General features: G+C 41.0%; 1 protein-coding gene across 1 annotated transcript in view; it reads left to right on the top strand.

The window, feature by feature from the left end:
• The first annotated feature begins 317 nt into the window (after positions 1-317).
• The window catches only part of LOC143974234 (transcription factor Jun-like), a 52,089-nt gene continuing 40,294 nt past the window's right edge, over positions 318-12,112 (top strand). Inside the window, exon 1 of the mRNA XM_077475402.1 lies at positions 318-789. The gene's annotated coding sequence lies outside the window, so the exon portion shown is untranslated. The remainder of the gene's footprint in view (positions 790-12,112) is intronic.

Genomic DNA, 12,112 nt, shown 5'->3' with positions numbered 1-12,112 from the left:
AACGAATTGCAATCCGGTGACTTGTAGAAGAAGCCCGGTCTAACGAGCTCAGGCTGGACTTCTCCTTTAAGCATTTTGAGTGGGAGGCTGGCAGCCCAGCCACCTGTTTTTACTGACCCCTGTCTGAAAGAGTCTGTAGTAAATGCCACACCCAAGAATGTGGCAAAACTGGAGCAGCCACAATCTAGAACAACAGTGCATGGCAGCCAATTAGCTTCTAGCTTTCGTTTGCAAAAGGTAAATTCAACAAGCTGAAGCTAGATGCTGATTGGTTGCCATGCACAGCTGCTTCAGTTTTTGATCCATTCATCAGATCCTGGACATATCCCTGTAGGTGCCACCCTGATCCTGTATCAGACCCATGTGATCCCTGGCTGCAGCAGTACAATGTGCTGATCACAATGTCCTAGCAGATGTGGACATTGCAGCAGTACGGGGGACATACATATATACGAAGGAAGAGCGATGTGATGAAAAGGAAGGGGGAGGGAGGATCACAGGCTGAATCATCAACAGGATGTGGCGACAGAGAAAGGCTGCACTATCAACAAATCAGGGGCTGGCAGGAGAAATGCAGGACAGTGTGAGCAGGAGCTGGATCGGGAGCCATACTGACAGCAGGAAGACACCCATCATACAGCTGGGTACCAGGAGGAGACACGGCACCACCAACCATCAACACTCACATGTCTGCATGGAGAGCTCTGTCCTTACTGCATACCCTCATGTGTGACTGCATACCCTGCACATACAGGGGCACGGACATGACCTCCGCCAATACCCACACAGGTATGTCTTCATGTATACGGGGGGACGATAACGGGGCACACATTTCACATTGGCCAGTGCTGAGCTCCATAGAGAGTAACACTTTACTTTCTGCACAAAGGTCCACTTCACACCTAGCTCCCCCTGCTGGTCAATGGCCGCCACTGGGAGCTGTCACCGGCTCAATGACAGTCACTTCAACAACATAATACAAGTGGAGCAAAGTCACTCCAAATAACATCAGCAACTCTCAAAGGGTATGCAAACTTATATATATATATATTATAATACATATATGATATGAAATATATATAGTAATGATAATATACAAATACATTTTTTTATTACATAAATATATATGTATATGTGTATATATATATATATATATATATATATATATATATATATATATAATATATATAATATGTTTATTTTGCAGCTTACCAGACTTTAGGTATTATGGCTGCAACCATTTATTTTCATAATCTAATATATATATATATATATATATATATAGTGAATATTATTACATATTTAGTAATAGTTTAATAACTATATATATATATATATATATATATATATATATATATATATATATATATATATATATATATCAATCATATTTAAAGAAATAATACATAGTTATAGAAATAATGTCATAAAAATGTATGTGTGTGTGTGTATATATATATATATATATATATATATATGTTAGAAATAATAATATTATTTATTATTATTATTATTATTATAATTATTATTATCTTTAATAACTTACCATCCCTTAGATATGGTGGCTGCATTCATTTTCTTTTCTCTCTACTTTTTACCTCCTGACACTGCCAGTAACCCCCTTTCTGTTCTAGGGTGACAACACTCACTCCATTCTACTGTATCTTCAGAGGAGAAGCATTGTCACCCTAGGCTACTCTCCTGATTTGGACTATAAACTATCCCCCCCCATTCTCATCTTTGTTACACTGGGAGGAGGTGTTCTGTAGTGCCCTTTTTTTTTATAGCTTACCATACCTTACATATGGTGGCTGCATTGATATCGTTCTCTCCCTACTTTTTAACTGCTGATCCTCCCAGTAACACCCTTTCGGTTCTAGGGTGACAACACTCACTCCATTCTACTCTGCAGAGGAGCAGCGTTATCACCATCCTGATTTGGACTATAAACATTCCCACCCCCCCCCCCCCCCATTCTGATCTCTGTTACATGAGGAGGAGGGGTTCTGTAGTGCCAATATGATAGCTTGGAAAGCTGATTGTATAAGATATAAGGTCGGTGCACAGAAAGTTACCAAGGCATTGGAATTCTGGCAAGATCAACAGGTATTTTTGAAGAAAATTTACTTGGAAGGAAAAGAATGCAGAAATCACATCTGAGGGCTGGTAAGCTTTTAGTTTATTTTAGTTTTTTTCAGTTTAGATGTCTAAAGTGTAATTAGATGAGTCAGCTCTGATGCTCAAAGACTTGAACATTTATTTTTTTTATTAAATGCTTACTGATATAAATATGTCAGGTATTATGACCGTATTATTAAATAATACAAATACTGCTAAAAGATAAAAATGTCACAAAAACGATATAAAAATGCAGGAATGGTAAAATAAAGCATAAGCAGATATTTATTAATGAGAAGACATGGCTGCATGCATTGTGATTTTTATGTACCAGTGCATTTATTTAATAGTTATATGAAAAAAAAACAAAAAAAAAAAACTAAAAGTACACTTTCACGTTTACAGAACAGCTTCCTAAAAATAATTTTCTAGCGCTGCACAAACTGTTAGCGCTCTATAAATCTTGTATAATAATATTAATAATAAAAATGTCTCTCTCCATGCCTGTCGGTGGATGGCCGTCATAGTTAAACTTTCAGCGTCAGCTGAAGCTGCAGCCTTCTGTTGCTTTAGGAATAATAATTTCAATGTCTTTCATTTCTTTCCGGTGAATGCTCTTTTTACGAGTTTTATACTCTTCCGCTGGCACTTACAAAAGGCTAGTATGGTTTGCCGTTACCGATTAAGGTCAAAACCACCATTGAACTTTTTCCTAATTCACTACAAACGTCCGTGGCAATCTACGATCTGCCTGCTCGTAAGACAAAGCCCCACATTCCTCCCGAAGAACTTCCAAAGCATTTTCTGTGGAGTTAACTTTGTATTAAAACCATTTTATTCAAAAAGGTTCTGCACCGTCAGTTGCCTAGTCAGCATCTTTAAAATATAAAGCTTAACGCAGTACATTTTCCTGCCAGTTTTTGGAGATGGGATTACAGCTCGTTCCAGAACACAAAAAGGCTGTGGTCACATAATACATGTGAATACATGCCTGTTATTACAGTCAGACAAGAAAATCTTGTCTGAGCTGGCAGCTTGCGAAGAGCTGTATCACGTAGAAATTCTATCCTTCGCTTCTCGCACTGAATCCTTACTTGCCGCCTCCATAGAGATATACAGCAGATGTATCACATCCTTCTTTGCTTCGGGTACATGCATGCTTGCAGGCCACAGGTAGGTGTGGAGATCAGTGATAGATTGATATGGACAGGGACAGAAAAGACCACCTCGCTCTATAATAAACTAGATTGTTATAACTTTACCACTAAGGGTATTGGATAATGCTTGCTATACATGTATAGCTTTATACTGCAATTGATGTTCTATCATTCGGAAAAAGTGTTTGATCCAACACAGACTGTCCATTCACCAGTGTTAATCCAGTGACTTTTATTGACCAAAACCTAATTGAGAAAGTAAATGAGCACAATGCTGTGGGCACAGATACTGTCATAGAGCTCAGAGCATAGAGAGTTAAACTTGGAAAAAGCCGTACAGCAAACAGTACATGTATTTTTAGTTTGACAATAGCACATGTATCTTTCCGTAGAGCCTTCAGCTCCTCTACCCAAGGCTTTGCTTCTGTTGCTTTGTAACCAAACCATGCAAATGTTACACCGAACACAGACATGCTTCTGATGGAAAAATTCAGGAGTGTTATTAGGGACCTAAAAGACCCGGGAACCCTTGGGCACCTAGATTTAAATGGGGTGTGTTAGACAAAAAAAACGGATTCTCTAATTTACCTAAAGTTCAACCCTGGAAAATCTGAAACCCCTTACAGTGGGGTTGCCCCCACACTGCAAGGGTTTTTTTGATCATTAAGGTCTAGAAAAGAAGACTAACTCACCCAATCCTCTGCTCCTCTATGCTGCTAGACCAGGGATCTCCAAACTATGGCCCTCCAGTTTTTGCGGAACTACACGTCCCATGAGACATTGTAAAACTCTGCCATTCACAGACAGGACTAGGCATGATGGGTATTGTAGTTCCTGAACAGCTGGAAGGCCATAGCTTGGAGACCCCTGTAAGCTAGACCAATCCCTGTGGCATCTTCTCCCCCCCATGCTTCAGTGGTCTAACATCTAACCAAAAATTCTGGACCAAAACCGAAAATTCAGCATGCACTTGGCCAAAAACCAAAACCGAAATGGACAGTTTTTTATTAAAATATATACTTATATATATATATATAATTGTATTATAATTGAGTTTTCAATAATATTATGAATTTAATTGAATATGAGATTATTTTCGGCCCATAGCCTGCTTTCACACTGAGCAGTTTGTGAAGCGCTTTTGCGTTAAAAAAAGCAAAAAAAAAAGCAAGAAAAGCTCATGAAAAATGCATCTCTTTAAGTTCTATGTACGTCTTCACACTGGTCCAATGCAGGGTTAAAAAAAAACACCAAAAACGCACCTCCCCTTTGAAATGGATTGAAAAGTCAGCAAAAATGTGTTGGATTTTTGGTGCGTTTTTTGAGTCACATAACTTATGAAAAATGCGCAGTAAAATTCCACATTTCTTGCAGCACCCATTATCGTCTTTTTTTCTGTCGGCAAAACGTTGAAAACCCTATTTTCGCCTGATAATTTTCGAAATATTGATGCATCCCTAGTGCATAGTTTTGCCTTGGACATGGTGGCACTGAGGGACAGTCCACTGCCAGGGCAATCTACCCTAGACTGAAAGGGCCGTTAACCCTCACAGTGCAGGCTTTAATTGTTTACCTAACATTCTAAAGAAAAACTTGATGGCGGTTAGCTCACAGCCAAAGATCAAAGTATATTTGATTACAGGATCCTTCATGGATGACAGCAATAATTATTGCAAAGGAGACCCAGGGCCTTCAGTAAAAGATCTGTAGTATGTGCTGTGGGTTCCAGGGTCTAGTAATGCCCCAGGACTACTTAGCACATCTGTCCCCTAAATATTAAAACTACCAATGAAAATTTGAATTAAAAGACAACAGGATGCTTATTCCTGGAAAATGGTATGCCCACACCTCATAATGGCTGTGTTCAAGGCTTCAACCACTTGGCAACTGGGACATAGACAAAACGTGTACTAGGTTGGAATTGGAATACCGGAGCATATGCAATATGCCATAGCCCCAGTATTGTTTTCTTCAGCTGATCTATAACCAATAAAAGTGGTCCGAGCAGCAGATTCACCTTGGAAGCAGCACTTCCTGGTGGCTCTCTTACCAGGATGATTGCTAGCCCCAACAACCAATGCAGCGACTGGCAACCAATGCAGCGGAGGAAAGATGGCCTCCGCTCATCTCTGTGGTCTAGGAGGATCGGAGCAACGCCCCTTCCGGTTCCAGCCAAATGTAAACGAGGCCTTTTTTATTTTTTAAGCACTAGATCAATGTTTTCTTGTTTGCTTTTGTTTTTTTTTGATCTAATGCTTTACATTGTAGAGGAGAGATTTGGGTTCTTATTGACCCCAGATCTCTCCATAAAAAGGACCTGTCACAGCTTATTTCTATCACAAGGGATCTAACTCATTTATTTTTTAAGGAAAAGTGTAAAAATAAAAACAGTACTAAAATACATAAAAAAATATGTTTTTTAAAGCACCCTTGTGTTTGTATGGAGTGGTAAATGCATACGTAGGCCACACCCACATAAGTAAACAGTGTTCAAACCACAGATGTGAGGTATCACAGGGAACGTCAGAGCAAGAGCAATAATTCTAGCACTGGATTTCATCTGTAACTCTAAACTGGTAACCTGTAGACATTTTTAAACAATCGCCTATGGAGATTTTTAAGTATCGTAGTTTGCTGCCATCCACGCAATTTTAAAGCATAACATTTTGGATATCTATTTACTCAGCGTAACATTATCTTTCATATTTTACAAAAAAAATTGGTTATATATATATATATATATATATATATATATATATATATATATATATATATATATATATATATATATATATATTCATTAAAGTGTATTTTTTCCCAAAAAATTGCATTTTAAAAAACGCTGCGCAAATACTGTGTGACATAAAAAATTGCAACGATTGCCATTTTATTCTCCAGGGTCTCTGCTAAAAATATATAGTCATTTTCTAGTGGAAAAACATAAATGAGAGAAGTGTCAGAATTGGCCTGGTTGGCAAGTACTTAAGAATGGCATGTGCTGCAATGAAGTAAGCATGTTTATCCCACAGCATACTCATTGAGTGCACTTATGAAACTTAGCAGCATTGTAACTTAAGACTGAATCTTATGTAAACATGGGGAAGTCAATGGATATCAAAGGAGCTGAAAATTACTTGTGCTGTCTTTTTTTTTTCAAATGTGTATTATAGGTATTTTATTAACCATAGCAATGGTGTGAATTTTATCAAACACAATATAGTGTGCTTTCATTGCACCTAAGCATGCCACCCTGTAACACGGCATCAATGCACTTAAAACTATAAGTATATATATTGCCTAACTCAACTGTTCCTTAGCAACATAGTGGCATTCCATGTATTATTGTCATAGCAATTCTAAATTGCATAAACAAGGACAAACTTTTATAGAAAGGACTGGTTAGTATGCAACAGAAATTGCTTGTATTTGCTGTATGACCTCTCCATACATTGTTTAAATAGTATAATATTTAAAATTTAAATATCCTACTGGTTAAAATGTATATTATATATAGTATATAAAAACTGATTTTTTTTTATACATAATAAAATAAATATTATATATATACATATATACACACACATTATCTCACAAAAGTGAGCACACCCCTCAGATTTTTGTAAATATTTTATTATATATTTTCATGTGACAACACTGAAGAAATTACACTTTACTACAATATAGAGTAGTGAGTGTACAGCTTGTATAACAGTGAAACTACACCCCTAAGTGAAACTGTCCAAATTGGGGCCATATTGTCAACATTTTGTGTGGCCACCATTTTGTTACTGCCTCAACCCTCATGGAGTTCACCAGAGCTTCACGGGTTTCCACTGGATTCCTCTTCCACTCCTCCATGACGACATCACAAAGCTGGTGGATGTTAGAGACCTTGCCCTCCCCCACCTTCCGTTTGAGGATGCCCCACAGATACTCAATAGGGTTTAGGTCTGGAGACATGCTTGACCAGTCCATCACCTTTACCCTCAGCTTCTTTAGCAAGGCAGTGGTCATCTTGGAGGTGTGTTTGGGGTTGTTATCATGTTGGAATACTGCCCTGCGGCCTCAGTTTCCGAAGGGAGGGGATCATGTTCTGCTTCAGTATGTGACAGCACATGTTGACATCCATGGATCCCTCAATAATGAACTGTAGCTCACCAGTGCTGGCAGCACTCATGCAGCCCCAGACCCACTCCCACCACCATTCTTGACTGTAAGCAAAACACAGTTGTCTTTGTACTCCTCACCTGGTTGCAACTACACATGCTTGACACCATCTCAACCAAATACGTTTATCTTAGTGTCATCCGACCACAGGACATGGTTTCATGAATCCATGTCCTTAGTCTCCTTGTCTTGAGCAAACTGTTTACTGGCTTTCTTGTGTATCATCTTTAAAATAGACTTCTTTCTGGGATGACAGCCATGCAGACCAATGTGATGCAGTGTGCGGCATATGGTCTGAGCACTGACAGTATGACCCCCCCACCCCACCCCTTCAACCTCTGCAGCAATGCTGGCAGCACTCATACGTCTATTTCTCAAAGACAACCTCTGGATGAGACTCTGAGCATGTGCACTCAACTTCTTTGGTCGACCATGGTGAGAACCTGTCCTGTTAAACTGCTGTATGATCTTGGCCACCATGCTGCAGCTCAGTTTCAGGGTCTTGGCAAACTTCTTATAGCCTAGGCCAGTGGTGGTGAACCTTGGCACCCCAGATGTTTTGGAACTACATTTCCCATGATGCTCATGCACTCTGCAATGCATCATGGGGAAATGTAGTTCCAAAATATCTGGGGTGCCAAGACTCGCCATCTTTATGTAGAGCAACAATAATTTTTTTCAGATGCTCAGAGAATTCTTTGCCATAAGGTGCCATGTTGAACTTCCAGTGACCAATATGAGAGAGTGAGAGCGATAACACTAACTTTAACACACCTGCTCCCCATTCACACCTGAGACCTTGTAACACTAACGAGTCACATGACATGACAAATGGCTAATTGGGCCCAATTCGGATATTTTCACTTGGGTGTACTCACTTTACAAAAATGTGAGGGGTGTACTCACCTTTGTGAGATACTGTGTGTGTGTGTGTGTGTGTGTGTGTGTGTGTGTGTGTGTGTGTGTGTGTGTGTGTGTGTGTGTGTGTATAATATATATATATATATATATATATATATATATATATATATATTTACAAAAAAGGAAAATGCAAATGTTGACAATGTAGCTATTGGTTTAAAAGAGGCAACCAGAGTTAGGTTTACAGAGTACAGTTACCATCATCGGGAGCAGCTTCAGGAAATGCAGGCTAACGTCACTAGTGGAGATACTTAACATACCATAGCAAATGAAAGAGGTTAGTCAGGCCCTGAGTAGCTAAATTTACTAAATACAAACATGGGCATTCCTATTGCATATCTGCCAGAAAAAGAACTGGAAAGATAAAGAAACCATAGCAGAGCATACCAATGTAATCGCATAAATGCATTGTGTGTTGGTTTAACCCCTTCAGATCCGCACTATACCTGAATGACGGCTATAGCACGGATCTACTTTGCCAATAGACGTCCCCCCCTTTGCACGCTTCCCACATGCCCCCAACAGGGCGTGTGCAGCGTGTGCTGTGATCACGAGTCAATGAGACCTGGGGTGATTACAGATCGGAGTAAGGGTTCTATCCCGGCCCCTTACCATGTGATCAGCTGTCAGCCAATGACAGCTGATCATGTGATGTAAACAGAAGATCGGTAATAGTTTTTTTTCTTCTCATGCTGACAGTGTGAGGAGAAATGAAAGTCGATAACTGGCTTCTGTTGAAGGAACATCGGTCATGAAGAGGAAGAGTGCCGATCGGTGCACATCACTACCACCCATCAATGCCCATCACTGCCACCCATCAATGCCTATCAGTGCCACCTATCAGTGCCGCCTATCAGTGCCACTTATTAGTGCCCTTCAGGGCCACCTATCAATGCCCATCAGTGCCACGTCTCAGTGCCCACCAATGCCACCTATTGCCCACCAGTGCCACCTCATCAGTGCCCACCAGTGCTGCCTAATAGTGCCCATCAATGCCATCTTATCAGTGCCGCCTTATCAGTGCCCATCAGTGTAACCTATCAGTGCCCATCAGTGTAGCCTCATCAGCGTTCATCAATCAAGGAGAAAAAAATCAAGGAGAAAAATTACCTGTTTGCAAAATGTATTAACAAAATATAAAACGGTTTTGTTTTGTTTTTTAACCACTTAAGGACCACCGTATTGCCATTGTACGTCATCACAATGGCACAGGCAGGCACAAGCACGTACATGTACGTGCCTGCCTTCCAGCGGGTGGGGGGTCCGATCGGATCCAGGAGCGATCCGTGATGAGGGGATGGCCGTTGGTTTCTGGCCACCCCCTCTGGATCGCTCCTGGCCAATGACAAGCTTCCTCCCACTGTGTATTATTTACACAGGAAGGAGGAAGTGATGTCATTCTCCTCGGGGCGGTCTTTTTGACCGATCGACCCCCCCTCCCCCCCAGTCACAGTGTCACTGATTGCATTGATCATTTCTTTACTGATCACTGCATTCAGTGTCAGTTGTAACAGTTAAAACTGTCAGGGCAGTTAGTGTTAGGTCCAGGGTAGCCCCCTATCACCCCCCAATAAAGATTTAACTCCCTGATTGCCCCTAGAGTTAACCCTTTCACCCCCTTTTGCCAGTGTCACTAAGCGTTCATTTTTCTGATCGCTGCATCAGTGTCGCTACTGTCGCTAGGTAGCTAGTTATTTTTTTAGGTTCACCGCCAGGTTTTTATATCGCTAGGTACCCCGATATACTACCCAATAATGGTTTTAACCCCCTGATTGCCCCTAGTTAACCCTTTCACCCCCTTTTGCCAGTGTCACTAAGCGATCATTTTTCTGATCGCTGCATTAGTTTTGCTACTGTCGCTAGGTAGCTAGTTATTTTTTTAGGTTCACCGCCTGGTTTTTATAGCGCTAGGTACCCCGATATACTACCCAATAATGGTTTTAACCCCCTGATTGCCCCTAGTTAACCCTTTCACCCCCTTTTGCCAGTGTCACTAAGCGATCATTTTTCTGATCGCTGCATTAGTGTCTCTACTGTCGCTAGGTAGCTAGTTATTTTTTTAGGTTCACCGCCAGGTTTTTATAGCGCTAGGTACCCCGATATACTACCCAATAATGGTTTTAACCCCCTGATTGCCCCTAGTTAACCCTTTCACCCCCTTTTGCCACTGTCACTAAGCGATCATTTTTCTGATCGCTGCATTAGTGTCGCTACTGTCGCTAGGTAGCTAGTTATTTCTTTAGGTTCACCGCCAGGTTTTTATAGCGCTAGGTACCCCGATATACTACCCAATAATGGTTTTAACCCCTTGATTGCCCCTAGTTAACCCTTTCACCCCCTTTTGCCACTGTCACTAAGCGATCATTTTTCTGATCGCTGCATTAGTGTCGCTAGGTAGCTAGTTATTTTTTTAGGTTCACCGCCAGGTTTTTATAGCGCTAGGTACCCTGATATACTACCCAATAATGGTTTTAACCCCCTGATTGCCCCTAGTTAACCCTTTCACCCCCTTTTGCCAGTGTCACTAAGCGATCATTTTTCTGATCGCTGCATTAGTGTCGCTAGGTAGCTAGTTTTTTTTTTAGGTTCACCGCCAGGTTTTTATAGCACTAGGTACCCCGATATACTACCCAATAATGGTTTTAACCCCCTGATTGCCCCTAGTTAACCCTTTCACCCCCTTTTGCCAGTGTCACTAAGCGATCGTTTTTCTGATCGCTGCATTAGTGTCACTAGTGTCGTTAGGTAGCTAGTTATTTTTTTAGGTTCACTGCCAGGTTTTTATAGCGTTAGGTACCCCCATATACTACCCAATAATGGTTTTAACCCCCTGATTGCCCCTAGTTAACCCTTTCACCAGCGATCACAGTATAAGTGTCACTGGTGACGCTGGTTAGCCAGTTAGTTATTTAGGTTCCCCGTCAGGTTTTTATATAGCGCCAGGGACCCCCATATACTACCTAATAAAAATTTGAACCCCCTGATTGCCCCTAGTTAACCCTTTCACCACTGATCACCGTATAAGTGTTACGGGTGACTCTGGTTATTGCTTTTTATAGCATCAGGGCACCCACCATTTATTACCCAATAAAGGTTTAACCCCCTGATCACCCGGCGGGTGATATCAGTTAGGTTTTAGGGTCAGGGTCTGCGTCGTCCCAGGCAGCGCTAGGTTAGTGCCAGTACCGCTAACACCCACACGCAAAGCATAAACCTCCTGTAGTGGTATAGAATCTGAACAGATCAATATCTGATCTGATCAGATCTATACTAGCGTCCCCAGCAGTTCAGGGTTCCAAAAAAACGCATTGTTAGCGGGATCAGCCCAGATACCTGCTAGCACCTGCGTTTTGCCCCTCTGCCCAGCCCACCCAAGTGCAGTATCGATCGATCACTTTCACTTACAAAACACATAACTGCAGCGATCGCAGAGTCAGGCCTGATCCCTGCGATCGCTAACAGTTTTTTTGGTAGCATTTTATATTTAAATCCGGAAGGCAGTGCTTGGTTTTCGGGGTCCCGTACGTGGCTAGGCTCCCAAAAAGTCCCCCACATGTGGTATCCCCGTACTCGGGAGAAGCAGCAGAATTTATTTTGGGGTGTAATTTGACTTATGCCCATAGCATGTGTGAGCAATATATCATTTAGTGACAACTTTGTGCAAAAAAAAAAAAAGTTTGTAATATTCCCGCAACTTGTGGCAAAATATAAAATATTCCATGGACTCAACATGCCTCTCAGAAAATAGC

This window comes from Lithobates pipiens, unplaced genomic scaffold (assembly GCF_037356315.1).
Source record: "Lithobates pipiens isolate NorthernLeopardFrog02 unplaced genomic scaffold, aLitPip1_a1.2 Scaffold_13, whole genome shotgun sequence".
Taxonomy (NCBI): Eukaryota; Metazoa; Chordata; class Amphibia; order Anura; family Ranidae; genus Lithobates; species Lithobates pipiens.
The sequence above is the reverse complement of the archived record's forward strand: the minus strand, read 5'-3'. Positions and strand labels throughout refer to the sequence as shown.